We start from the raw sequence: 27,047 nt of genomic DNA, 5'->3' as shown, positions 1-27,047 counted from the left end.
AGTTTCCTGACTTGCAGCTTCCCGAATGCCAGGATGCCCAATGCATCCAATTGTAATCACTTCAAGTTAATTTTTAGGTCTCTACAGTCTTTAGAAATATTTTTGAAAAGTATCTAGTAAATATGATAAACTTTTTTGAACTCTGTTGTTGAATTGTCCCAGCAACTATCATACACCAGATAGAATTTGAACTTTAAGAGAAAATAACTGATTTTGTTTTTGGAAGATAATTATGGCAGCAGTGGGATTTGAACCCATGCCTCCGAAGAGACTGGAGCCTAAATCCAGCGCCTTAGACCGCTCGGCCATGCTACCACACTTAAAGGTAACTCATAGTTTCTCACAGTCTGGAATCTAGAACTAGAATTACAGAAAATGTTGTTGTTGTATTAAAGAAATACGTAAAAATATGTTTTATGTTAAGCATTTTAGATGCTCTTAACATAAGTGAGAAAAGATTTTTTTTTAAAAAGAATATTGGTTGCCATGCAATCTTGATGAGAAATGGTTAATTTTTAATTAATTTGCATTTTAGTCGAGTTTACCACTTTGAAACCAATTACTGACATTTTCTTTGGAAAATTTATATGGCAGCTTTGGGAAGTTAGCAAATAAAGAAATTAGCTGTTATAACAATGTGATGATGAACACTTACTTTTTAATTGAATTACATTCTTGTGGATAGAACAATGAAAACATCAACCTCTAACAATATATATATATCAATAACAAATATGGCAGAAGTGGGATTTGAACCCACGCCTCCGAAGAGACTGGAGCCTAAATCCAGCGCCTTAGACCGCTCGGCCATGCTACCACTCTTAAAGGTAACTCATAGTTTCTCACAGTCTGGAATCTAGAACTAGAATTACAGAAAATGTTGTTGTTGTATTAAAGAAATACGTAAAAATATGTTTTATGTTAAGCATTTTAGATGCTCTTAACATAAGTGAGAAAAGACTTTTTTTAAAAAGAATATTGGTTGCCATGCAATCTAGATGAGAAATGGTTAATTTTTAATTAATTTGCTTTTTAGTCGAGTTTACCACTTTGAAACCAATTACTGACATTTTCTTTGGAAAATTTATATGGCAGCTTTGGGAAGTTAGCAAAGAAAGAAATTAGCTGTTATAACAATGTGATGATGAACACTTACTTTTTAATTGAATTACATTCTTGTGGATAGAACAATAAAAACATCAACCTCTAACAATATATATATCAATAACAAATATGGCAGCAGTGGGATTTGAACCCACGCCTCCGAAGAGACTGGAGCCTTAATCCAGCGCCTTAGACCGCTCGGCCATGCTACCTCATGGGTGCAGTGTTCATGTGGCTCAAAGATCTATCAAATGATTATTTAAATGTGTTTTGTTCACTTTATATGAAGTAACAAAACATATTGAGATTTATTAGAGCATTCACATATGGTTAGGGTTAGGTACGTGATACTGGTGCTTGGGTTTCTGGTGGTCATTGCAATATTAGGGACATCTCAATGCTCACAATACTGACACTTGCTAGGCAAGCCTTCTAACTTTCAACATCGAGCTCCTAACTCTAACACTGAACATACCTGCAGCCTATCCTTAATTCTTTTCCTTCCAATGCCTAACCCCAAAACCTCTTAGTATCTTACCATGACACTTCCTATCAGCATCATAACCTTAAACAAACTCCTATAGTTTCAAACTATTAACCTCCCTTCTTAGTGCCTAACCATTACCCCACCACCTGCCATTGAACCATAACATCCCCTACACATAGGACAGAGTTCCAAAATCAGTCGTTTTACCAGTGTTTGGGATTCTGCTATCAGTTTCCTGACTTGCAGCTTCCCGAATGCCAGGATGCCCAATGCATCCAATTGTAATCACTTCAAGTTAATTTTTAGGTCTCTACAGTCTTTAGAAATATTTTTGAAAAGTATCTAGTAAATATGATAAACTTTTTTGAACTCTGTTGTTGAATTGTCCCAGCAACTATCATACACCAGATAGAATTTGAACTTTAAGAGAAAATAACTGATTTTGTTTTTGGAAGATAATTATGGCAGCAGTGGGATTTGAACCCATGCCTCCGAAGAGACTGGAGCCTAAATCCAGCGCCTTAGACCGCTCGGCCATGCTACCACACTTAAAGGTAACTCATAGTTTCTCACAGTCTGGAATCTAGAACTAGAATTACAGAAAATGTTGTTGTTGTATTAAAGAAATACGTAAAAATATGTTTTATGTTAAGCATTTTAGATGCTCTTAACATAAGTGAGAAAAGATTTTTTTTTAAAAAGAATATTGGTTGCCATGCAATCTTGATGAGAAATGGTTAATTTTTAATTAATTTGCATTTTAGTCGAGTTTACCACTTTGAAACCAATTACTGACATTTTCTTTGGAAAATTTATATGGCAGCTTTGGGAAGTTAGCAAATAAAGAAATTAGCTGTTATAACAATGTGATGATGAACACTTACTTTTTAATTGAATTACATTCTTGTGGATAGAACAATGAAAACATCAACCTCTAACAATATATATATATCAATAACAAATATGGCAGAAGTGGGATTTGAACCCACGCCTCCGAAGAGACTGGAGCCTAAATCCAGCGCCTTAGACCGCTCGGCCATGCTACCACTCTTAAAGGTAACTCATAGTTTCTCACAGTCTGGAATCTAGAACTAGAATTACAGAAAATGTTGTTGTTGTATTAAAGAAATACGTAAAAATATGTTTTATGTTAAGCATTTTAGATGCTCTTAACATAAGTGAGAAAAGATTTTTTTTAAAAAGAATATTGGTTGCCATGCAATCTAGATGAGAAATGGTTAATTTTTAATTAATTTGCTTTTTAGTCGAGTTTACCACTTTGAAACCAATTACTGACATTTTCTTTGGAAAATTTATATGGCAGCTTTGGGAAGTTAGCAAAGAAAGAAATTAGCTGTTATAACAATGTTATGATGAACACTTACTTTTTAATTGAATTACATTCTTGTGGATAGAACAATAAAAACATCAACCTCTAACAATATATATATCAATAACAAATATGGCAGCAGTGGGATTTGAACCCACGCCTCCGAAGAGACTGGAGCCTTAATCCAGCGCCTTAGACCGCTCGGCCATGCTACCTCATGGGTGCAGTGTTCATGTGGCTCAAAGATCTATCAAATGATTATTTAAATGTGTTTTGTTCACTTTATATGAAGTAACAAAACATATTGAGATTTATTAGAGCATTCACATATGGTTAGGGTTAGGTACGTGATACTGGTGCTTGGGTTTCTGGTGGTCATTGCAATATTAGGGACATCTCAATGCTCACAATACTGACACTTGCTAGGCAAGCCTTCTAACTTTCAACATCGAGCTCCTAACTCTAACACTGAACATACCTGCAGCCTATCCTTAATTCTTTTCCTTCCAATGCCTAACCCCAAAACCTCTTAGTATCTTACCATGACACTTCCTATCAGCATCATAACCTTAAACAAACTCCTATAGTTTCAAACTATTAACCTCCCTTCTTAGTGCCTAACCATTACCCCACCACCTGCCATTGAACCATAACATCCCCTACACATAGGACAGAGTTCCAAAATCAGTCGTTTTACCAGTGTTTGGGATTCTGCTATCAGTTTCCTGACTTGCAGCTTCCCGAATGCCAGGATGCCCAATGCATCCAATTGTTATCACTTCAAGTTAATTTTTATGTCTTTACAGTCTTTAGAAATATTTTTGAAAAGTATCTAGTAAATATGATAAACTTTTTTGAACTCTGTTGTTGAATTGTCCCAGCAACTATCATACACCAGATAGAATTTGAACTTTAAGAGAAAATAACTGATTTTTTTTTTGGAAGATAATTATGGCAGCAGTGGGACTTGAACCCACGCCTCCGAAGAGACTGGAGCCTAAATCCAGCGCCTTAGACCGCTCGGCCATGCTACCACACTTAAAAGTAACTCATAGTTTCTCAAAGTCTGGAATCTAGAACTAGAATTACAGAAAATGTTGTTGTTGTATTAAAGAAATACGTAAAAATATGTTTTATGTTAAGCATTTTAGATGCTCTTAACATAAGTGAGAAAAGATTTTTTTTAAAAAAGAATATTGGTTGCCATGCAATCTAGATGAGAAATGGTTAATTTTTAATTAATTTGCATTTTAGTCGAGTTTACCACTTTGAAACCAATCACTGACAAAACATATTGAGATTTATTAGAGCATTCACATATGGTTAGGGTTAGGTACGTGATACTGGTGCTTGGGTTTCTGGTGGTCATTGCAATATTAGGGACATCTCAATGCTCACAATACTGACACTTGCTAGGCAAGCCTTTTAACTTTCAACATCGAGCTCCTAACTCTAACACTGAACATACCTGCAGCCTATCCTTAATTCTTTTCCTTCCAATGCCTAACCCCAAAACCTCTTAGTATCTTACCATGACCCTTCCTATCAGCATCTTAACCTTAAACATACTCCTATAGTTTCAAACTCTTAACCTCCCTTCTTAGTGCCTAACCATTACCCCACCACCTGCCATTGAACCATAACATCCCCTACACATAGGACAGAGTTCCAAAATCAGTCGTTTTACCAGTGTTTGGGATTCTGCTATCAGTTTCCTGACTTGCAGCTTCCCGAATGCCAGAATGCCCAATGCATCCAATTGTAATCACTTCAAGTTAATTTTTATGTCTTTACAGTCTTTAGAAATATTTTTGAAAAGTATCTATTAAATATGATAAACTTTTTTGAACTCTGTTGTTGAATTGTCCCTGCAACTAGATAGAATTTGAACTTTAAGAGAAAATAACTGATTTTGTTTTTGGAAGATAATTATGGCAGCAGTGGGATTTGAACCCACGCCTCCGAAGAGACTGGAGCCTAAATCCAGCGCCTTAGACCGCTTGGCCATGCTACCACACTTAAAGGTAACTCATAGTTTCTCACAGTCTGGAATCTAGAACTAGAATTACAGAAAATGTTGTTGTTGTATTAAAGAAATACGTAAAAATATGTTTTATGTTAAGCATTTTAGATGCTCTTAACATAAGTGAGAAAAGATTTTTTTTAAAAAGAATATTGGTTGCCATGCAATCTAGATGAGAAATGGTTAATTTTTAATTAATTTGCATTTTAGTCGAGTTTACCACTTTGAAACCAATCACTGACATTTTCTTTGGAAAATTTATATGGCAGCTTTGGGAAGTTAGCAAAGAAAGAAATTAGCTGTTATAACAATGTGATGATGAACACTTACTTTTTAATTGAATTGCATTCTTGTGGATAGAACAATGAAAACATCAACCTCTAACAATATATATCAATAATAAATATGGCAGCAGTGGGATTTGAACCCACGCCTCCGAAGAGACTGGAGCCTTAATCCAGCGCCTTAGACCGCTCGGCCATGCTACCTCATGGGTGCAGTGTTCATGTGGCTCAAAGATCTATCAAACGATTATTTAAATGTGTTTTGTTCACTTTATATGAAGTAACAAAACATATTGAGATTTATTAGAGCATTCACATATGGTTAGGGTTAGGTACGTGATACTGGGGCTTGTGTTTCTGGTGGTCATTGCAATATTAGGGACATCTCAATGCTCACAATTCAGACACTTGCTAGGTAAGCCTTCTAACTTTCAACATCGAGCCCCTAACTTTAACACTGAACATACCTGCAGCCTATCCTTAATTCTTTTTCTTCCATGCCTAACCCCAAAACCTCTTAGTATCTTACCATGACCCTTCCTATCTGCATCATAACCTTAAACATACTACTATAGTTCCAAACTCTTAACCTCCCTTCTTAGTGCCTAACCATTACCCCACCACCTGCCATTGAACCATAACATCCCCTACACATAGGACAGAGTTCCAAAATCAGTCGTTTTACCAGTGTTTGGGATTCTGCTATCAGTTTCCTGACTTGCAGCTTCCCGAATACCAGGATGCCCAATGCATCCAATTGTAATCACTTCAAGTTAATTTTTATGTCTCTACAGTCTTTAGAAATATTTTTGAAAAGTATCTAGTAAATATGATAAACGTTTTTGAACTCTGTTGTTGAATTGTCCCAGCAACTATCATACACCAGATGGAATTTGAACTTTAAGAGAAAATAACTGATTTTGTTTTTGGAAGATAATTATGGCAGCAGTGGGATTTGAACCCAGCGCCCTAGACCGCTCGGCCATGCTACCACACTTAAAAGTAACTCATAGTTTCTCAAAGTCTGGAATCTAGAACTAGAATTACAGAAAATGTTGTTGTTGTATTAAAGAAATACGTAAAAATATGTTTTATGTTAAGCATTTTAGATGCTCTTAACATAAGTGAGAAAAGATTTTTTTTAAAAAGAATATTGGTTGCCATGCAATCTAGATGAGAAATGGTTAATTTTTAATTAATTTGCATTTTAGTCGAGTTTACCACTTTGAAACCAATCACTGACAAAACATATTGAGATTTATTAGAGCATTCACATATGGTTAGGGTTAGGTACGTGATACTGGTGCTTGGGTTTCTGGTGGTCATTGCAATATTAGGGACATCTCAATGCTCACAATACTGACACTTGCTAGGCAAGCCTTTTAACTTTCAACATCGAGCTCCTAACTCTAACACTGAACATACCTGCAGCCTATCCTTAATTCTTTTCCTTCCAATGCCTAACCCCAAAACCTCTTAGTATCTTACCATGACCCTTCCTATCAGCATCTTAACCTTAAACATACTCCTATAGTTTCAAACTCTTAACCTCCCTTCTTAGTGCCTAACCATTACCCCACCACCTGCCATTGAACCATAACATCCCCTACACATAGGACAGAGTTCCAAAATCAGTCGTTTTACCAGTGTTTGGGATTCTGCTATCAGTTTCCTGACTTGCAGCTTCCCGAATGCCAGGATGCCCAATGCATCCAATTGTAATCACTTCAAGTTAATTTTTATGTCTTTACAGTCTTTAGAAATATTTTTGAAAAGTATCTATTAAATATGATAAACTTTTTTGAACTCTGTTGTTGAATTGTCCCAGCAACTAGATAGAATTTGAACTTTAAGAGAAAATAACTGATTTTGTTTTTGGAAGATAATTATGGCAGCAGTGGGATTTGAACCCACGCCTCCGAAGAGACTGGAGCCTAAATCCAGCGCCTTAGACCGCTCGGCCATGCTACCACACTTAAAGGTAACTCATAGTTTCTCACAGTCTGGAATCTAGAACTAGAATTACAGAAAATGTTGTTGTTGTATTAAAGAAATACGTAAAAATATGTTTTATGTTAAGCATTTTAGATGCTCTTAACATAAGTGAGAAAAGATTTTTTTTAAAAAGAATATTGGTTGCCATGCAATCTAGATGAGAAATGGTTAATTTTTAATTAATTTGCATTTTAGTCGAGTTTACCACTTTGAAACCAATCACTGACATTTTCTTTGGAAAATTTATATGGCAGCTTTGGGAAGTTAGCAAAGAAAGAAATTAGCTGTTATAACAATGTGATGATGAACACTTACTTTTTAATTGAATTGCATTCTTGTGGATAGAACAATGAAAACATCAACCTCTAACAATATATATATCAATAATAAATGTGGCAGCAGTGGGATTTGAACCCACGCCTCCAAAGAGACTGGAGCCTTAATCCAGCGCCTTAGACCGCTCGGCCATGCTACCTCATGGGTGCAGTGTTCATGTGGCTCAAAGATCTATCAAACGATTATTTAAATGTGTTTTGTTCACTTTATATGAAGTAACAAAACATATTGAGATTTATTAGAGCATTCACATATGGTTAGGGTTAGGTACGTGATACTGGGGCTTGTGTTTCTGGTGGTCATTGCAATATTAGGGACATCTCAATGCTCACAATTCAGACACTTGCTAGGTAAGCCTTCTAACTTTCAACATCGAGCCCCTAACTTTAACACTGAACATACCTGCAGCCTATCCTTAATTCTTTTTCTTCCATGCCTAACCCCAAAACCTCTTAGTATCTTACCATGACCCTTCCTATCTGCATCATAACCTTAAACATACTACTATAGTTCCAAACTCTTAACCTCCCTTCTTAGTGCCTAACCATTACCCCACCACCTGCCATTGAACCATAACATCCCCTACACATAGGACAGAGTTCCAAAATCAGTCGTTTTACCAGTGTTTGGGATTCTGCTATCAGTTTCCTGACTTGCAGCTTCCCGAATACCAGGATGCCCAATGCATCCAATTGTAATCACTTCAAGTTAATTTTTATGTCTCTACAGTCTTTAGAAATATTTTTGAAAAGTATCTAGTAAATATGATAAACGTTTTTGAACTCTGTTGTTGAATTGTCCCAGCAACTATCATACACCAGATGGAATTTGAACTTTAAGAGAAAATAACTGATTTTGTTTTTGGAAGATAATTATGGCAGCAGTGGGATTTGAACCCAGCGCCTTAGACCGCTCGGCCATGCTACCACACTTAAAAGTAACTCATAGTTTCTCACAGTCTGGAATCTAGAACTAGAATTACAGAAAATGTTGTTGTTGTATTAAAGAAATACGTAAAAATATGTTTTATGTTAAGCATTTTAGATGCTCTTAACATAAGTGAGAAAAGATTTTTTTTAAAAAGAATATTGGTTGCCATGCAATCTAGATGAGAAATGGTTAATTTTTAATTAATTTGCATTTTAGTCGAGTTTACCACTTTGAAACCAATCACTGACAAAACATATTGAGATTTATTAGAGCATTCACATATGGTTAGGGTTAGGTACGTGATACTGGTGCTTGGGTTTCTGGTGGTCATTGCAATATTAGGGACATCTCAATGCTCACAATACTGACACTTGCTAGGCAAGCCTTTTAACTTTCAACATCGAGCTCCTAACTCTAACACTGAACATACCTGCAGCCTATCCTTAATTCTTTTCCTTCCAATGCCTAACCCCAAAACCTCTTAGTATCTTACCATGACCCTTCCTATCAGCATCTTAACCTTAAACATACTCCTATAGTTTCAAACTCTTAACCTCCCTTCTTAGTGCCTAACCATTACCCCACCACCTGCCATTGAACCATAACATCCCCTACACATAGGACAGAGTTCCAAAATCAGTCGTTTTACCAGTGTTTGGGATTCTGCTATCAGTTTCCTGACTTGCAGCTTCCCGAATGCCAGGATGCCCAATGCATCCAATTGTAATCACTTCAAGTTAATTTTTATGTCTTTACAGTCTTTAGAAATATTTTTGAAAAGTATCTATTAAATATGATAAACTTTTTTGAACTCTGTTGTTGAATTGTCCCAGCAACTAGATAGAATTTGAACTTTAAGAGAAAATAACTGATTTTGTTTTTGGAAGATAATTATGGCAGCAGTGGGATTTGAACCCACGCCTCCGAAGAGACTGGAGCCTAAATCCAGCGCCTTAGACCGCTCAGCCATGCTACAACACTTAAAGGTAACTCATAGTTTCTCACAGTCTGGAATCTAGAACTAGAATTACAGAAAATGTTGTTGTTGTATTAAAGAAATACGTAAAAATATGTTTTATGTTAAGCATTTTAGATGCTCTTAACATAAGTGAGAAAAGATTTTTTTTAAAAAGAATATTGGTTGCCATGCAATCTAGATGAGAAATGGTTAATTTTTAATTAATTTGCATTTTAGTCGAGTTTACCACTTTGAAACCAATCACTGACATTTTCTTTGGAAAATTTATATGGCAGCTTTGGGAAGTTAGCAAAGAAAGAAATTAGCTGTTATAACAATGTGATGATGAACACTTACTTTTTAATTGAATTGCATTCTTGTGGATAGAACAATGAAAACATCAACCTCTAACAATATATATCAATAATAAATATGGCAGCAGTGGGATTTGAACCCACGCCTCCGAAGAGACTGGAGCCTTAATCCAGCGCCTTAGACCGCTCGGCCATGCTACCTCATGGGTGCAGTGTTCATGTGGCTCAAAGATTTATCAAACGATTATTTTAATGTGTTTTGTTCACTTTATATGAAGTAACAAAACATATTGAGATTTATTAGAGCATTCACATATGGTTAGGGTTAGGTACGTGATACTGGGGCTTGGGTTTCTGGTGGTCATTGCAATATTAGGGACATCTCAATGCTCACAATACTGACACTTGCTAGGCAAGCCTTCTAACTTTCAACATCGAGCTCCTAACTCTAACACTGAACATACCTGCAGCCTATCCTTAATTCTTTTCCTTCCAATGCCTAACCCCAAAACCTCTTAGTATCTTACCATGACCCTTCCTATCTGCATCATAACCTTAAACATACTCCTATAGTTTCAAACTCTTAACCTCCCTTCTTAGTGCCTAACCATTACCCCACCCCCTGCCATTGAACCATAACATCCCCTACACATAGGACAGAGTTCCAAAATCAGTAGTTTTACCAGTGTTTGGGATTCTGCTATCAGTTTCCTGACTTGCAGCTTCCCGAATGCCAGGATGCCCAATGCATCCAATTGTAATCACTTCAAGTTAATTTTTAGGTCTCTACAGTCTTTAGAAATATTTTTGAAAAGTATCTAGTAAATATGATAAACTTTTTTGAACTCTGTTGTTGAATTGTCCCAGCAACTATCATACACCAGATAGAATTTGAACTTTAAGAGAAAATAACTGATTTTGTTTTTGGAAGATAATTATGGCAGCAGTGGGATTTGAACCCATGCCTCCGAAGAGACTGGAGCCTAAATCCAGCGCCTTAGACCGCTCGGCCATGCTACCACACTTAAAGGCAACTCATAGTTTCTCACAGTCTGGAATCTAGAACTAGAATTACAGAAAATGTTGTTGTTGTATTAAAGAAATACGTAAAAATATGTTTTATGTTAAGCATTTTAGATGCTCTTAACATAAGTGAGAAAAGATTTTTTTTTAAAAAGAATATTGGTTGCCATGCAATCTTGATGAGAAATGGTTAATTTTTAATTAATTTGCATTTTAGTCGAGTTTACCACTTTGAAACCAATTACTGACATTTTCTTTGGAAAATTTATATGGCAGCTTTGGGAAGTTAGCAAATAAAGAAATTAGCTGTTATAACAATGTGATGATGAACACTTACTTTTTAATTGAATTACATTCTTGTGGATAGAACAATGAAAACATCAACCTCTAACAATATATATATATCAATAACAAATATGGCAGAAGTGGGATTTGAACCCACGCCTCCGAAGAGACTGGAGCCTAAATCCAGCGCCTTAGACCGCTCGGCCATGCTACCACTCTTAAAGGTAACTCATAGTTTCTCACAGTCTGGAATCTAGAACTAGAATTACAGAAAATGTTGTTGTTGTATTAAAGAAATACGTAAAAATATGTTTTATGTTAAGCATTTTAGATGCTCTTAACATAAGTGAGAAAAGATTTTTTTTAAAAAGAATATTGGTTGCCATGAAATCTAGATGAGAAATGGTTAATTTTTAATTAATTTGCTTTTTAGTCGAGTTTACCACTTTGAAACCAATTACTGACATTTTCTTTGGAAAATTTATATGGCAGCTTTGGGAAGTTAGCAAAGAAAGAAATTAGCTGTTATAACAATGTGATGATGAACACTTACTTTTTAATTGAATTACATTCTTGTGGATAGAACAATAAAAACATCAACCTCTAACAATATATATATCAATAACAAATATGGCAGCAGTGGGATTTGAACCCACGCCTCCGAAGAGACTGGAGCCTTAATCCAGCGCCTTAGACCGCTCGGCCATGCTACCTCATGGGTGCAGTGTTCATGTGGCTCAAAGATCTATCAAATGATTATTTAAATGTGTTTTGTTCACTTTATATGAAGTAACAAAACATATTGAGATTTATTAGAGCATTCACATATGGTTAGGGTTAGGTACGTGATACTGGTGCTTGGGTTTCTGGTGGTCATTGCAATATTAGGGACATCTCAATGCTCACAATACTGACACTTGCTAGGCAAGCCTTCTAACTTTCAACATCGAGCTCCTAACTCTAACACTGAACATACCTGCAGCCTATCCTTAATTCTTTTCCTTCCAATGCCTAACCCCAAAACCTCTTAGTATCTTACCATGACACTTCCTATCAGCATCATAACCTTAAACAAACTCCTATAGTTTCAAACTATTAACCTCCCTTCTTAGTGCCTAACCATTACCCCACCACCTGCCATTGAACCATAACATCCCCTACACATAGGACAGAGTTCCAAAATCAGTCGTTTTACCAGTGTTTGGGATTCTGCTATCAGTTTCCTGACTTGCAGCTTCCCGAATGCCAGGATGCCCAATGCATCCAATTGTAATCACTTCAAGTTAATTTTTATGTCTTTACAGTCTTTAGAAATATTTTTGAAAAGTATCTAGTAAATATGATAAACTTTTTTGAACTCTGTTGTTGAATTGTCCCAGCATTTATCATACACCAGATAGAATTTGAACTTTAAGAGAAAATAACTGATTTTTTTTTTGGAAGATAATTATGGCAGCAGTGGGACTTGAACCCACGCCTCCGAAGAAACTGGAGCCTAAATCCAGCGCCTTAGACCGCTCGGCCATGCTACCACACTTAAAAGTAACTCATAGTTTCTCAAAGTCTGGAATCTAGAACTAGAATTACAGAAAATGTTGTTGTTGTATTAAAGAAATACGTAAAAATATGTTTTATGTTAAGCATTTTAGATGCTCTTAACATAAGTGAGAAAAGATTTTTTTTTAAAAAGAATATTGGTTGCCATGCAATCTAGATGAGAAATGGTTAATTTTTAATTAATTTGCATTTTAGTCGAGTTTACCACTTTGAAACCAATCACTGACAAAACATATTGAGATTTATTAGAGCATTCACATATGGTTAGGGTTAGGTACGTGATACTGGTGCTTGGGTTTCTGGTGGTCATTGCAATATTAGGGACATCTCAATGCTCACAATACTGACACTTGCTAGGCAAGCCTTTTAACTTTCAACATCGAGCTCCTAACTCTAACACTGAACATACCTGCAGCCTATCCTTAATTCTTTTCCTTCCAATGCCTAACCCCAAAACCTCTTAGTATCTTACCATGACCCTTCCTATCAGCATCTTAACCTTAAACATACTCCTATAGTTTCAAACTCTTAACCTCCCTTCTTAGTGCCTAACCATTACCCCACCACCTGCCATTGAACCATAACATCCCCTACACATAGGACAGAGTTCCAAAATCAGTCGTTTTACCAGTGTTTGGGATTCTGCTATCAGTTTCCTGACTTGCAGCTTCCCGAATGCCAGGATGCCCAATGCATCCAATTGTAATCACTTCAAGTTAATTTTTATGTCTTTACAGTCTTTAGAAATATTTTTGAAAAGTATCTATTAAATATGATAAACTTTTTTGAACTCTGTTGTTGAATTGTCCCAGCAACTAGATAGAATTTGAACTTTAAGAGAAAATAACTGATTTTGTTTTTGGAAGATAATTATGGCAGCAGTGGGATTTGAACCCACGCCTCCGAAGAGACTGGAGCCTAAATCCAGCGCCTTAGACCGCTCGGCCATGCTACCACACTTAAAGGTAACTCATAGTTTCTCACAGTCTGGAATCTAGAACTAGAATTACAGAAAATGTTGTTGTTGTATTAAAGAAATACGTAAAAATATGTTTTATGTTAAGCATTTTAGATGCTCTTAACATAAGTGAGAAAAGATTTTTTTTAAAAAGAATATTGGTTGCCATGCAATCTAGATGAGAAATGGTTAATTTTTAATTAATTTGCATTTTAGTCGAGTTTACCACTTTGAAACCAATCACTGACATTTTCTTTGGAAAATTTATATGGCAGCTTTGGGAAGTTAGCAAAGAAAGAAATTAGCTGTTATAACAATGTGATGATGAACACTTACTTTTTAATTGAATTGCATTCTTGTGGATAGAACAATGAAAACATCAACCTCTAACAATATATATCAATAATAAATATGGCAGCAGTGGGATTTGAACCCACGCCTCCGAAGAGACTGGAGCCTTAATCCAGCGCCTTAGACCGCTCAGCCATGCTACCTCATGGGTGCAGTGATCATGTGGCTCAAAGATTTATCAAACGATTATTTAAATGTGTTTTGTTCACTTTATATGAAGTAACAAAACATATTGAGATTTATTAGAGCATTCACATATGGTTAGGGTTAGGTACGTGATACTGGGGCTTGGGTTTCTGGTGGTCATTGCAATATTAGGGACATCTCAATGCTCACAATACTGACACTTGCTAGGCAAGCCTTCTAACTTTCAACATCGAGCTCCTAACTCTAACACTGAACATACCTGCAGCCTATCCTTAATTCTTTTCCTTCCAATGCCTAACCCCAAAACCTCTTAGTATCTTACCATGACCCTTCCTATCTGCATCATAACCTTAAACATACTCCTATAGTTTCAAACTCTTAACCTCCCTTCTTAGTGCCTAACCATTACCCCACCCCCTGCCATTGAACCATAACATCCCCTACACATAGGACAGAGTTCCAAAATCAGTAGTTTTACCAGTGTTTGGGATTCTGCTATCAGTTTCCTGACTTGCAGCTTCCCGAATGCCAGGATGCCCAATGCATCCAATTGTAATCACTTCAAGTTAATTTTTAGGTCTCTACAGTCTTTAGAAATATTTTTGAAAAGTATCTAGTAAATATGATAAACTTTTTTGAACTCTGTTGTTGAATTGTCCCAGCAACTATCATACACCAGATAGAATTTGAACTTTAAGAGAAAATAACTGATTTTGTTTTTGGAAGATAATTATGGCAGCAGTGGGATTTGAACCCATGCCTCCGAAGAGACTGGAGCCTAAATCCAGCGCCTTAGACCGCTCGGCCATGCTACCACACTTAAAGGTAACTCATAGTTTCTCACAGTCTGGAATCTAGAACTAGAATTACAGAAAATGTTGTTGTTGTATTAAAGAAATACGTAAAAATATGTTTTATGTTAAGCATTTTAGATGCTCTTAACATAAGTGAGAAAAGATTTTTTTTAAAAAGAATATTGGTTGCCATGCAATCTAGATGAGAAATGGTTAATTTTTAATTAATTTGCATTTTAGTCGAGTTTACCACTTTGAAACCAATCACTGACATTTTCTTTGGAAAATTTATATGGCAGCTTTGGGAAGTTAGCAAAGAAAGAAATTAGCTGTTATAACAATGTGATGATGAACACTTACTTTTTAATTGAATTGCATTCTTGTGGATAGAACAATGAAAACATCAACCTCTAACAATATATATCAATAATAAATATGGCAGCAGTGGGATTTGAACCCACGCCTCCGAAGAGACTGGAGCCTTAATCCAGCGCCTTAGACCGCTCGGCCATGCTACCTCATGGGTGCAGTGTTCATGTGGCTCAAAGATTTATCAAACGATTATTTAAATGTGTTTTGTTCACTTTATATGAAGTAACAAAACATATTGAGATTTATTAGAGCATTCACATATGGTTAGGGTTAGGTACGTGATACTGGGGCTTGGGTTTCTGGTGGTCATTGCAATATTAGGGACATCTCAATGCTCACAATACTGACACTTGCTAGGCAAGCCTTCTAACTTTCAACATCGAGCTCCTAACTCTAACACTGAACATACCTGCAGCCTATCCTTAATTCTTTTCCTTCCAATGCCTAACCCCAAAACCTCTTAGTATCTTACCATGACCCTTCCTATCTGCATCATAACCTTAAACATACTCCTATAGTTTCAAACTCTTAACCTCCCTTCTTAGTGCCTAACCATTACCCCACCCCCTGCCATTGAACCATAACATCCCCTACACATAGGACAGAGTTCCAAAATCAGTAGTTTTACCAGTGTTTGGGATTCTGCTATCAGTTTCCTGACTTGCAGCTTCCCGAATGCCAGGATGCCCAATGCATCCAATTGTAATCACTTCAAGTTAATTTTTAGGTCTCTACAGTCTTTAGAAATATTTTTGAAAAGTATCTAGTAAATATGATAAACTTTTTTGAACTCTGTTGTTGAATTGTCCCAGCAACTATCATACACCAGATAGAATTTGAACTTTAAGAGAAAATAACTGATTTTGTTTTTGGAAGATAATTATGGCAGCAGTGGGACTTGAACCCACGCCTCCGAAGAGACTGGAGCCTAAATCCAGCGCCTTAGACCGCTCGGCCATGCTACCACACTTAAAAGTAACTCATAGTTTCTCAAAGTCTGGAATCTAGAACTAGAATTACAGAAAATGTTGTTGTTGTATTAAAGAAATACGTAAAAATATGTTTTATGTTAAGCATTTTAGATGCTCTTAACATAAGTGAGAAAAGATTTTTTTTAAAAAAGAATATTGGTTGCCATGCAATCTAGATGAGAAATGGTTAATTTTTAATTAATTTGCATTTTAGTCGAGTTTACCACTTTGAAACCAATCACTGACAAAACATATTGAGATTTATTAGAGCATTCACATATGGTTAGGGTTAGGTACGTGATACTGGTGCTTGGGTTTCTGGTGGTCATTGCAATATTAGGGACATCTCAATGCTCACAATACTGACACTTGCTAGGCAAGCCTTTTAACTTTCAACATCGAGCTCCTAACTCTAACACTGAACATACCTGCAGCCTATCCTTAATTCTTTTCCTTCCAATGCCTAACCCCAAAACCTCTTAGTATCTTACCATGACCCTTCCTATCAGCATCTTAACCTTAAACATACTCCTATAGTTTCAAACTCTTAACCTCCCTTCTTAGTGCCTAACCATTACCCCACCACCTGCCATTGAACCATAACATCCCCTACACATAGGACAGAGTTCCAAAATCAGTCGTTTTACCAGTGTTTGGGATTCTGCTATCAGTTTCCTGACTTGCAGCTTCCCGAATGCCAGGATGCCCAATGCATCCAATTGTAATCACTTCAAGTTAATTTTTATGTCTTTACAGTCTTTAGAAATATTTTTGAAAAGTATCTATTAAATATGATAAACTTTTTTGAACTCTGTTGTTGAATTGTCCCAGCAACTAGATAGAATTTGAACTTTAAGAGAAAATAACTGATTTTGTTTTTGGAAGATAATTATGGCAGCAGTGGGATTTGAACCCACGCCTCCGAAGAGACTGGAGCCTAAATCCAGCGCCTTAGACCGCTCGGCCATGCTACCACACTTAAAGGTAACTCATAGTTTCTCACAGTCTGGAATCTAGAACTAGAATTACAGAAAATGTTGTTGTTGTATTAAAGAAATACGTAAAAATATGTTTTATGTTAAGCATTTTAGATGCTCTTAACATAAGTGAGAAAAGATTTTTTTTAAAAAGAATATTGGTTGCCATGCAATCTAGATGAGAAATGGTTAATTTTTAATTAATTTGCATTTTAGTCGAGTTTACCACTTTGAAACCAATCACTGACATTTTCTTTGGAAAATTTATATGGCAGCTTTGGGAAGTTAGCAAAGAAAGAAATTAGCTGTTATAACAATGTGATGATGAACACTTACTTTTTAATTGAATTGCATTCTTGTGGATAGAACAATGAAAACATCAACCTCTAACAATATATATATCAATAATAAATGTGGCAGCAGTGGGATTTGAACCCACGCCTCCGAAGAGACTGGAGCCTTAATCCAGCGCCTTAGACCGCTCGGCCATGCTACCTCACGGGTGCAGTGTTCATGTGGCTCAAAGATCTATCAAACGATTATTTAAATGTGTTTTGTTCACTTTATATGAAGTAACAAAACATATTGAGATTTATTAGAGCATTCACATATGGTTAGGGTTAGGTACGTGATACTGGGGCTTGTGTTTCTGGTGGTCATTGCAATATTAGGGACATCTCAATGCTCACAATTCAGACACTTGCTAGGTAAGCCTTCTAACTTTCAACATCGAGCCCCTAACTTTAACACTGAACATACCTGCAGCCTATCCTTAATTCTTTTTCTTCCATGCCTAACCCCAAAACCTCTTAGTATCTTACCATGACCCTTCCTATCTGCATCATAACCTTAAACATACTACTATAGTTCCAAACTCTTAACCTCCCTTCTTAGTGCCTAACCATTACCCCACCACCTGCCATTGAACCATAACATCCCCTACACATAGGACAGAGTTCCAAAATCAGTCGTTTTACCAGTGTTTGGGATTCTGCTATCAGTTTCCTGACTTGCAGCTTCCCGAATACCAGGATGCCCAATGCATCCAATTGTAATCACTTCAAGTTAATTTTTATGTCTCTACAGTCTTTAGAAATATTTTTGAAAAGTATCTAGTAAATATGATAAACGTTTTTGAACTCTGTTGTTGAATTGTCCCAGCAACTATCATACACCAGATGGAATTTGAACTTTAAGAGAAAATAACTGATTTTGTTTTTGGAAGATAATTATGGCAGCAGTGGGATTTGAACCCAGCGCCTTAGACCGCTCGGCCATGCTACCACACTTAAATGTAACTCATAGTTTCTCACAGTCTGGAATCTAGAACTAGAATTACAGAAAATGTTGTTGTTGTTGTATTAAAGAAATACGTAAAAATATGTTTTATGTTAAGCATTTTAGTTGCTCTTAACATAAGTGAGAAAAGATTTTTTTTTTAAAAAGAATATTGGTTGCCATGCAATCTAGATGAGAAATGGTTAATTTTTAATTAATTTGCATTTTAGCCGAGTTTACCACTTTGAAACCAATCACTGACATTTTCTTTGGAAAATGTATATGGCAGCTTTGGGAAGTTAGCAAAGAAAGAAATTAGCTGTTATAACAATGTGATGATGAACACTTACTTTTTAATTGAATTGCATTCTTGTGGATAGAACAATGAAAACATCAACCTCTAACAATATATATCAATAATAAATATGGCAGCAGTGGGATTTGAACCCACGCCTCCGAAGAGACTGGAGCCTTAATCCAGCGCCTTAGACCGCTCGGCCATGCTACCTCATGGGTGCAGTGTTCATGTGGCTCAAAGATCTATCAAATGATTATTTAAATGTGTTTTGTTTACTTTATATGAAGTAACAAAACATATTGAGATTTATTAGAGCATTCACATATGGTTAGGGTTAGGTACGTGATACTGGGGCTTGTGTTTCTGGTGGTCATTGCAATATTAGGGACATCTCAATGCTCACAATTCAGACACTTGCTAGGTAAGCCTTCTAACTTTCAACATCGAGCCCCTAACTTTAACACTGAACATACCTGCAGCCTATCCTTAATTCTTTTTCTTCCATGCCTAACCCCAAAACCTCTTAGTATCTTACCATGACCCTTCCTATCTGCATCATAACCTTAAACATACTACTATAGTTCCAAACTCTTAACCTCCCTTCTTAGTGCCTAACCATTACCCCACCACCTGCCATTGAACCATAACATCCCCTACACATAGGACAGAGTTCCAAAATCAGTCGTTTTACCAGTGTTTGGGATTCTGCTATCAGTTTCCTGACTTGCAGCTTCCCGAATGCCAGGATGCCCAATGCATCCAATTGTAATCACTTCAAGTTAATTTTTATGTCTCTACAGTCTTTAGAAATATTTTTGAAAAGTATCTAGTAAATATGATAAACGTTTTTGAACTCTGTTGTTGAATTGTCCCAGCAACTATCATACACCAGATAGAATTTGAACTTTAAGAGAAAATAACTGATTTTGTTTTTGGAAGATAATTATGGCAGCAGTCGGATTTGAACCCACGCCTCCGAAGAGTCTGGAGCCTAAATCCAGCGCCTTAGACCGCTCGGCCATGCTACCACACTAAAAGGTAACTCATAGTTTCTCACAATCTGGAATCTAGAACTAGAATTACAGAAAATGTTGTTGTTGTATTAAAGAAATACGTAAAAATATGTTTTATGTTAAGCATTTTAGATGCTCTTAACATAAGTGAGAAAAGATTTTTTTTAAAAAGAATATTGGTTGCCATGCAATCTAGATGAGAAATGGTTAATTTTTAATTAATTTGCATTTTAGTCGAGTTTACCACTTTGAAACCAATTACTGACATTTTCTTTGGAAAATTTATATGGCAGCTTTGGGAAGTTAGCAAAGAAAGAAATTAGCTGTTGTAACAATGTGATGATGAACACTTACTTTTTAATTGAATTACATTCTTGTGGATAGAACAATGAAAACATCAACCTCTAACAATATATATCAATAATAAATATGGCAGCAGTGGGATTTGAACCCACGCCTCCGAAGAGACTGGAGCCTTAATACAGCACCTTAGACCGCTCGGCCATGCTACCTCATGGGTGCAGTGTTCATGTGGCTCAAAGATCTATCAAATGATTATTTAAATGTATTTTGTTCACTTTATATGAAGTAACAAAACATATTGAGATTTATTTGAGCATTCTCATAAGGTTAGGGTAAGGTACGTGATACTGGTGCTTGGGTTTCTGGTGGTCATTGCAATATTAGGGACATCTCAATGCTCACAATACTGACACTTGCTAGGCAAGCCTTCTAACTTTCAACATCGAGCTCCTAACTCTAACACTGAACATACCTGCAGCCTATCCTTAATTCTTTTCCTTCCAATGCCTAACCCCAAAACCTCTTAGTATCTTACCATGACACTTCCTATCAGCATCATAACCTTAAACAAACTCCTATAGTTTCAAACTCTTAACCTCCCTTCTTAGTGCCTAACCATTACCCCACCACCTGCCATTGAACCATAACATCCCCTACACATAGGACAGAGTTCCAAAATCAGTCGTTTTACCAGTGTTTGGGATTCTGCTATCAGTTTCCTGACTTGCAGCTTCCCGAATGCCAGGATGCCCAATGCATCCAATTGTAATCACTTCAAGTTAATTTTTATGTCTTTACAGTCTTTAGAAATATTTTTGAAAAGTATCTAGTAAATATGATAAACTTTTTTGAACTCTGTTGTTGAATTGTCCCAGCAACTATCATACACCAGATAGAATTTGAACTTTAAGAGAAAATAACTGATTTTGTTTTTGGAAGATAATTATGGCAGCAGTGGGATTTGAACCCACGCCTCCGAAGAGACTGGAGCCTAAATCCAGCGCCTTAGACCGCTCGGCCATGCTACCACACTTAAAGGTAACTCATAGTTTCTCACAGTCTGGAATCTAGAACTAGAATTACAGAAAATGTTGTTGTTGTATTAAAGAAATACGTAAAAATATGTTTTATGTTAAGCATTTTAGATGCTCTTAACATAAGTGAGAAAAGATTTTTTTTAAAAAGAATATTGGTTGCCATGCAATCTAGATGAGAAATGGTTAATTTTTAATTAATTTGCATTTTAGTCGAGTTTACCACTTTGAAACCAATCACTGACATTTTCTTTGGAAAATTTATATGGCAGCTTTGGGAAGTTAGCAAAGAAAGAAATTAGCTGTTATAACAATGTGATGATGAACACTTACTTTTTAATTAAATTGCATTCTTGTGGATAGAACAATGAAAACATCAACCTCTAACAATATATATCAATAATAAATATGGCAGCAGTGGGATTTGAACCCACGCCTCCGAAGAGACTGGAGCCTTAATCCAGCGCCTTAGACCGCTCGGCCATGCTACCTCATGGGTGCAGTGTTCATGTGGCTCAAAGATTTATCAAACGATTATTTAAATGTGTTTTGTTCACTTTATATGAAGTAACAAAACATATTGAGATTTATTAGAGCATTCACATATGGTTAGGGTTAGGTACGTGATACTGGGGCTTGGGTTTCTGGTGGTCATTGCAATATTAGGGACATCTCAATGCTCACAATACTGACACTTGCTAGGCAAGCCTTCTAACTTTCAACATCGAGCTCCTAACTCTAACACTGAACATACCTGCAGCCTATCCTTAATTCTTTTCCTTCCAATGCCTAACCCCAAAACCTCTTAGTATCTTACCATGACCCTTCCTATCTGCATCATAACCTTAAACATACTCCTATAGTTTCAAACTCTTAACCTCCCTTCTTAGTGCCTAACCATTACCCCACCCCCTGCCATTGAACCATAACATCCCCTACACATAGGACAGAGTTCCAAAATCAGTAGTTTTACCAGTGTTTGGGATTCTGCTATCAGTTTCCTGACTTGCAGCTTCCCGAATGCCAGGATGCCCAATGCATCCAATTGTAATCACTTCAAGTTAATTTTTAGGTCTTTACAGTCTTTAGAAATATTTTTGAAAAGTATCTAGTAAATATGATAAACTTTTTTGAACTCTGTTGTTGAATTGTCCCAGCAACTATCATACACCAGATAGAATTTGAACTTTAAGAGAAAATAACTGATTTTGTTTTTGGAAGATAATTATGGCAGCAGTGGGACTTGAACCCACGCCTCCGAAGAGACTGGAGCCTAAATCCAGCGCCTTAGACCGCTCGGCCATGCTACCACACTTAAAAGTAACTCATAGTTTCTCAAAGTCTGGAATCTAGAACTAGAATTACAGAAAATGTTGTTGTTGTATTAAAGAAATACGTAAAAATATGTTTTATGTTAAGCATTTTAGATGCTCTTAACATAAGTGAGAAAAGATTTTTTTTAAAAAAGAATATTGGTTGCCATGCAATCTAGATGAGAAATGGTTAATTTTTAATTAATTTGCATTTTAGTCGAGTTTACCACTTTGAAACCAATCACTGACAAAACATATTGAGATTTATTAGAGCATTCACATATGGTTAGGGTTAGGTACGTGATACTGGTGCTTGGGTTTCTGGTGGTCATTGCAATATTAGGGACATCTCAATGCTCACAATACTGACACTTGCTAGGCAAGCCTTTTAACTTTCAACATCGAGCTCCTAACTCTAACACTGAACATACCTGCAGCCTATCCTTAATTCTTTTCCTTCCAATGCCTAACCCCAAAACCTCTTAGTATCTTACCATGACCCTTCCTATCAGCATCTTAACCTTAAACATACTCCTATAGTTTCAAACTCTTAACCTCCCTTCTTAGTGCCTAACCATTACCCCACCACCTGCCATTGAACCATAACATCCCCTACACATAGGACAGAGTTCCAAAATCAGTCGTTTTACCAGTGTTTGGGATTCTGCTATCAGTTTCCTGACTTGCAGCTTCCCGAATGCCAGGATGCCCAATGCATCCAATTGTAATCACTTCAAGTTAATTTTTATGTCTTTACAGTCTTTAGAAATATTTTTGAAAAGTATCTATTAAATATGATAAACTTTTTTGAACTCTGTTGTTGAATTGTCCCAGCAACTAGATAGAATTTGAACTTTAAGAGAAAATAACTGATTTTGTTTTTGGAAGATAATTATGGCAGCAGTGGGATTTGAACCCACGCCTCCGAAGAGACTGGAGCCTAAATCCAGCGCCTTAGACCGCTCGGCCATGCTACCACACTTAAAGGTAACTCATAGTTTCTCACAGTCTGGAATCTAGAACTAGAATTACAGAAAATGTTGTTGTTGTATTAAAGAAATACGTAAAAATATGTTTTATGTTAAGCATTTTAGATGCTCTTAACATAAGTGAGAAAAGATTTTTTTTAAAAAGAATATTGGTTGCCATGCAATCTAGATGAGAAATGGTTAATTTTTAATTAATTTGCATTTTAGTCGAGTTTACCACTTTGAAACCAATCACTGACATTTTCTTTGGAAAATTTATATGGCAGCTTTGGGAAGTTAGCAAAGAAAGAAATTAGCTGTTATAACAATGTGATGATGAACACTTACTTTTTAATTGAATTGCATTCTTGTGGATAGAACAATGAAAACATCAACCTCTAACAATATATATATCAATAATAAATGTGGCAGCAGTGGGATTTGAACCCACGCCTCCGAAGAGACTGGAGCCTTAATCCAGCGCCTTAGACCGCTCGGCCATGCTACCTCATGGGTGCAGTGTTCATGTGGCTCAAAGATCTATCAAACGATTATTTAAATGTGTTTTGTTCACTTTATATGAAGTAACAAAACATATTGAGATTTATTAGAGCATTCACATATGGTTAGGGTTAGGTACGTGATACTGGGGCTTGTGTTTCTGGTGGTCATTGCAATATTAGGGACATCTCAATGCTCACAATTCAGACACTTGCTAGGTAAGCCTTCTAACTTTCAACATCGAGCCCCTAACTTTAACACTGAACATACCTGCAGCCTATCCTTAATTCTTTTTCTTCCATGCCTAACCCCAAAACCTCTTAGTATCTTACCATGACCCTTCCTATCTGCATCATAACCTTAAACATACTACTATAGTTCCAAACTCTTAGCCTCCCTTCTTAGTGCCTAACCATTACCCCACCACCTGCCATTGAACCATAACATCCCCTACACATAGGACAGAGTTCCAAAATCAGTCGTTTTACCAGTGTTTGGGATTCTGCTATCAGTTTCCTGACTTGCAGCTTCCCGAATACCAGGATGCCCAATGCATCCAATTGTAATCACTTCAAGTTAATTTTTATGTCTCTACAGTCTTTAGAAATATTTTTGAAAAGTATCTAGTAAATATGATAAACGTTTTTGAACTCTGTTGTTGAATTGTCCCAGCAACTATCATACACCAGATGGAATTTGAACTTTAAGAGAAAATAACTGATTTTGTTTTTGGAAGATAATTATGGCAGCAGTGGGATTTGAACCCAGCGCCTTAGACCGCTCGGCCATGCTACCACACTTAAATGTAACTCATAGTTTCTCACAGTCTGGAATCTAGAACTAGAATTACAGAAAATGTTGTTGTTGTTGTATTAAAGAAATACGTAAAAATATGTTTTATGTTAAGCATTTTAGTTGCTCTTAACATAAGTGAGAAAAGATTTTTTTTTTAAAAAGAATATTGGTTGCCATGCAATCTAGATGAGAAATGGTTAATTTTTAATTAATTTGCATTTTAGCCGAGTTTACCACTTTGAAACCAATCACTGACATTTTCTTTGGAAAATGTATATGGCAGCTTTGGGAAGTTAGCAAAGAAAGAAATTAGCTGTTATAACAATGTGATGATGAACACTTACTTTTTAATTGAATTGCATTCTTGTGGATAGAACAATGAAAACATCAACCTCTAACAATATATATCAATAATAAATATGGCAGCAGTGGGATTTGAACCCACGCCTCCGAAGAGACTGGAGCCTTAATCCAGCGCCTTAGACCGCTCGGCCATGCTACCTCATGGGTGCAGTGTTCATGTGGCTCAAAGATCTATCAAATGATTATTTAAATGTGTTTTGTTTACTTTATATGAAGTAACAAAACATATTGAGATTTATTAGAGCATTCACATATGGTTAGGGTTAGGTACGTGATACTGGGGCTTGTGTTTCTGGTGGTCATTGCAATATTAGGGACATCTCAATGCTCACAATTCAGACACTTGCTAGGTAAGCCTTCTAACTTTCAACATCGAGCCCCTAACTTTAACACTGAACATACCTGCAGCCTATCCTTAATTCTTTTTCTTCCATGCCTAACCCCAAAACCTCTTAGTATCTTACCATGACCCTTCCTATCTGCATCATAACCTTAAACATACTACTATAGTTCCAAACTCTTAACCTCCCTTCTTAGTGCCTAACCATTACCCCACCACCTGCCATTGAACCATAACATCCCCTACACATAGGACAGAGTTCCAAAATCAGTCGTTTTACCAGTGTTTGGGATTCTGCTATCAGTTTCCTGACTTGCAGCTTCCCGAATGCCAGGATGCCCAATGCATCCAATTGTAATCACTTCAAGTTAATTTTTATGTCTCTACAGTCTTTAGAAATATTTTTGAAAAGTATCTAGTAAATATGATAAACGTTTTTGAACTCTTTTGTTGAATTGTCCCAGCAACTATCATACACCAGATAGAATTTGAACTTTAAGAGAAAATAACTGATTTTGTTTTTGGAAGATAATTATGGCAGCAGTCGGATTTGAACCCACGCCTCCGAAGAGTCTGGAGCCTAAATCCAGCGTCTTAGACCGCTCGGCCATGCTACCACACTAAAAGGTAACTCATAGTTTCTCACAATCTGGAATCTAGAACTAGAATTACAGAAAATGTTGTTGTTGTATTAAAGAAATACGTAAAAATATGTTTTATGTTAAGCATTTTAGATGCTCTTAACATAAGTGAGAAAAGATTTTTTTTAAAAAGAATATTGGTTGCCATGCAATCTAGATGAGAAATGGTTAATTTTTAATTAATTTGCATTTTAGTCGAGTTTACCACTTTGAAACCAATTACTGACATTTTCTTTGGAAAATTTATATGGCAGCTTTGGGAAGTTAGCAAAGAAAGAAATTAGCTGTTGTAACAATGTGATGATGAACACTTACTTTTTAATTGAATTACATTCTTGTGGATAGAACAATGAAAACATCAACCTCTAACAATATATATCAATAATAAATATGGCTGCAGTGGGATTTGAACCCACGCCTCCGAAGAGACTGGAGCCTTAATACAGCACCTTAGACCGCTCGGCCATGCTACCTCATGGGTGCAGTGTTCATGTGGCTCAAAGATCTATCAAATGATTATTTAAATGTATTTTGTTCACTTTATATGAAGTAACAAAACATATTGAGATTTATTTGAGCATTCTCATAAGGTTAGGGTTAGGTACGTGATACTGGTGCTTGGGTTTCTGGTGGTCATTGCAATATTAGGGACATCTCAATGCTCACAATACTGACACTTGCTAGGCAAGCCTTCTAACTTTCAACATCGAGCTCCTAACTCTAACACTGAACATACCTGCAGCCTATCCTTAATTCTTTTCCTTCCAATGCCTAACCCCAAAACCTCTTAGTATCTTACCATGACACTTCCTATCAGCATCATAACCTTAAACAAACTCCTATAGTTTCAAACTCTTAACCTCCCTTCTTAGTGCCTAACCATTACCCCACCACCTGCCATTGAACCATAACATCCCCTACACATAGGACAGAGTTCCAAAATCAGTCGTTTTACCAGTGTTTGGGATTCTGCTATCAGTTTCCTGACTTGCAGCTTCCCGAAT

The 27,047-nt window shown here is 36.4% G+C and overlaps 27 non-coding genes across 27 annotated transcripts; all 27 read right to left on the bottom strand.

Annotated features, from left to right (window-relative positions):
• Positions 1–233: 233 nt before the first annotated feature.
• On the bottom strand, positions 234–315 carry TRNAL-UAG (transfer RNA leucine (anticodon UAG)). Its single transcript has one exon. It is a non-coding gene; the product is annotated as a tRNA-Leu (tRNA).
• Positions 316–1,234: 919 nt separating this feature from the next.
• Positions 1,235–1,316, bottom strand: TRNAL-AAG (transfer RNA leucine (anticodon AAG)). Its single transcript has one exon. It is a non-coding gene; the product is annotated as a tRNA-Leu (tRNA).
• A 737-nt stretch (positions 1,317–2,053) lies between these two features.
• Positions 2,054–2,135, bottom strand: TRNAL-UAG (transfer RNA leucine (anticodon UAG)). The gene has a single exon. It is a non-coding gene; the product is annotated as a tRNA-Leu (tRNA).
• Positions 2,136–3,054: 919 nt separating this feature from the next.
• TRNAL-AAG (transfer RNA leucine (anticodon AAG)) lies at positions 3,055–3,136 on the bottom strand. Its single transcript has one exon. It is a non-coding gene; the product is annotated as a tRNA-Leu (tRNA).
• Positions 3,137–3,873: 737 nt separating this feature from the next.
• On the bottom strand, positions 3,874–3,955 carry TRNAL-UAG (transfer RNA leucine (anticodon UAG)). The gene has a single exon. It is a non-coding gene; the product is annotated as a tRNA-Leu (tRNA).
• Positions 3,956–4,853: 898 nt separating this feature from the next.
• TRNAL-UAG (transfer RNA leucine (anticodon UAG)) lies at positions 4,854–4,935 on the bottom strand. The gene has a single exon. It is a non-coding gene; the product is annotated as a tRNA-Leu (tRNA).
• A 415-nt stretch (positions 4,936–5,350) lies between these two features.
• On the bottom strand, positions 5,351–5,432 carry TRNAL-AAG (transfer RNA leucine (anticodon AAG)). Its single transcript has one exon. It is a non-coding gene; the product is annotated as a tRNA-Leu (tRNA).
• Positions 5,433–7,117: 1,685 nt separating this feature from the next.
• Positions 7,118–7,199, bottom strand: TRNAL-UAG (transfer RNA leucine (anticodon UAG)). The gene has a single exon. It is a non-coding gene; the product is annotated as a tRNA-Leu (tRNA).
• A 417-nt stretch (positions 7,200–7,616) lies between these two features.
• Positions 7,617–7,698, bottom strand: TRNAL-AAG (transfer RNA leucine (anticodon AAG)). Its single transcript has one exon. It is a non-coding gene; the product is annotated as a tRNA-Leu (tRNA).
• Positions 7,699–9,880: 2,182 nt separating this feature from the next.
• On the bottom strand, positions 9,881–9,962 carry TRNAL-AAG (transfer RNA leucine (anticodon AAG)). The gene has a single exon. It is a non-coding gene; the product is annotated as a tRNA-Leu (tRNA).
• A 737-nt stretch (positions 9,963–10,699) lies between these two features.
• Positions 10,700–10,781, bottom strand: TRNAL-UAG (transfer RNA leucine (anticodon UAG)). Its single transcript has one exon. It is a non-coding gene; the product is annotated as a tRNA-Leu (tRNA).
• Positions 10,782–11,700: 919 nt separating this feature from the next.
• Positions 11,701–11,782, bottom strand: TRNAL-AAG (transfer RNA leucine (anticodon AAG)). The gene has a single exon. It is a non-coding gene; the product is annotated as a tRNA-Leu (tRNA).
• Positions 11,783–12,519: 737 nt separating this feature from the next.
• Positions 12,520–12,601, bottom strand: TRNAL-UAG (transfer RNA leucine (anticodon UAG)). The gene has a single exon. It is a non-coding gene; the product is annotated as a tRNA-Leu (tRNA).
• Positions 12,602–13,499: 898 nt separating this feature from the next.
• On the bottom strand, positions 13,500–13,581 carry TRNAL-UAG (transfer RNA leucine (anticodon UAG)). Its single transcript has one exon. It is a non-coding gene; the product is annotated as a tRNA-Leu (tRNA).
• Positions 13,582–13,996: 415 nt separating this feature from the next.
• On the bottom strand, positions 13,997–14,078 carry TRNAL-AAG (transfer RNA leucine (anticodon AAG)). Its single transcript has one exon. It is a non-coding gene; the product is annotated as a tRNA-Leu (tRNA).
• A 737-nt stretch (positions 14,079–14,815) lies between these two features.
• On the bottom strand, positions 14,816–14,897 carry TRNAL-UAG (transfer RNA leucine (anticodon UAG)). The gene has a single exon. It is a non-coding gene; the product is annotated as a tRNA-Leu (tRNA).
• A 415-nt stretch (positions 14,898–15,312) lies between these two features.
• TRNAL-AAG (transfer RNA leucine (anticodon AAG)) lies at positions 15,313–15,394 on the bottom strand. Its single transcript has one exon. It is a non-coding gene; the product is annotated as a tRNA-Leu (tRNA).
• Positions 15,395–16,131: 737 nt separating this feature from the next.
• Positions 16,132–16,213, bottom strand: TRNAL-UAG (transfer RNA leucine (anticodon UAG)). The gene has a single exon. It is a non-coding gene; the product is annotated as a tRNA-Leu (tRNA).
• Positions 16,214–17,111: 898 nt separating this feature from the next.
• TRNAL-UAG (transfer RNA leucine (anticodon UAG)) lies at positions 17,112–17,193 on the bottom strand. Its single transcript has one exon. It is a non-coding gene; the product is annotated as a tRNA-Leu (tRNA).
• Positions 17,194–17,610: 417 nt separating this feature from the next.
• TRNAL-AAG (transfer RNA leucine (anticodon AAG)) lies at positions 17,611–17,692 on the bottom strand. Its single transcript has one exon. It is a non-coding gene; the product is annotated as a tRNA-Leu (tRNA).
• Positions 17,693–18,900: 1,208 nt separating this feature from the next.
• On the bottom strand, positions 18,901–18,982 carry TRNAL-AAG (transfer RNA leucine (anticodon AAG)). Its single transcript has one exon. It is a non-coding gene; the product is annotated as a tRNA-Leu (tRNA).
• A 2,052-nt stretch (positions 18,983–21,034) lies between these two features.
• TRNAL-UAG (transfer RNA leucine (anticodon UAG)) lies at positions 21,035–21,116 on the bottom strand. Its single transcript has one exon. It is a non-coding gene; the product is annotated as a tRNA-Leu (tRNA).
• Positions 21,117–21,531: 415 nt separating this feature from the next.
• Positions 21,532–21,613, bottom strand: TRNAL-AAG (transfer RNA leucine (anticodon AAG)). Its single transcript has one exon. It is a non-coding gene; the product is annotated as a tRNA-Leu (tRNA).
• A 737-nt stretch (positions 21,614–22,350) lies between these two features.
• On the bottom strand, positions 22,351–22,432 carry TRNAL-UAG (transfer RNA leucine (anticodon UAG)). Its single transcript has one exon. It is a non-coding gene; the product is annotated as a tRNA-Leu (tRNA).
• Positions 22,433–23,330: 898 nt separating this feature from the next.
• Positions 23,331–23,412, bottom strand: TRNAL-UAG (transfer RNA leucine (anticodon UAG)). The gene has a single exon. It is a non-coding gene; the product is annotated as a tRNA-Leu (tRNA).
• Positions 23,413–23,829: 417 nt separating this feature from the next.
• TRNAL-AAG (transfer RNA leucine (anticodon AAG)) lies at positions 23,830–23,911 on the bottom strand. The gene has a single exon. It is a non-coding gene; the product is annotated as a tRNA-Leu (tRNA).
• A 1,208-nt stretch (positions 23,912–25,119) lies between these two features.
• Positions 25,120–25,201, bottom strand: TRNAL-AAG (transfer RNA leucine (anticodon AAG)). The gene has a single exon. It is a non-coding gene; the product is annotated as a tRNA-Leu (tRNA).
• Positions 25,202–27,047: the final 1,846 nt, after the last annotated feature.

This window comes from Crinia signifera, chromosome 6 (assembly GCF_055691185.1).
Source record: "Crinia signifera chromosome 6, ASM5569118v1, whole genome shotgun sequence".
NCBI lineage: Eukaryota > Metazoa > Chordata > Amphibia > Anura > Myobatrachidae > Crinia > Crinia signifera.
The sequence above is the reverse complement of the archived record's forward strand: the minus strand, read 5'-3'. Positions and strand labels throughout refer to the sequence as shown.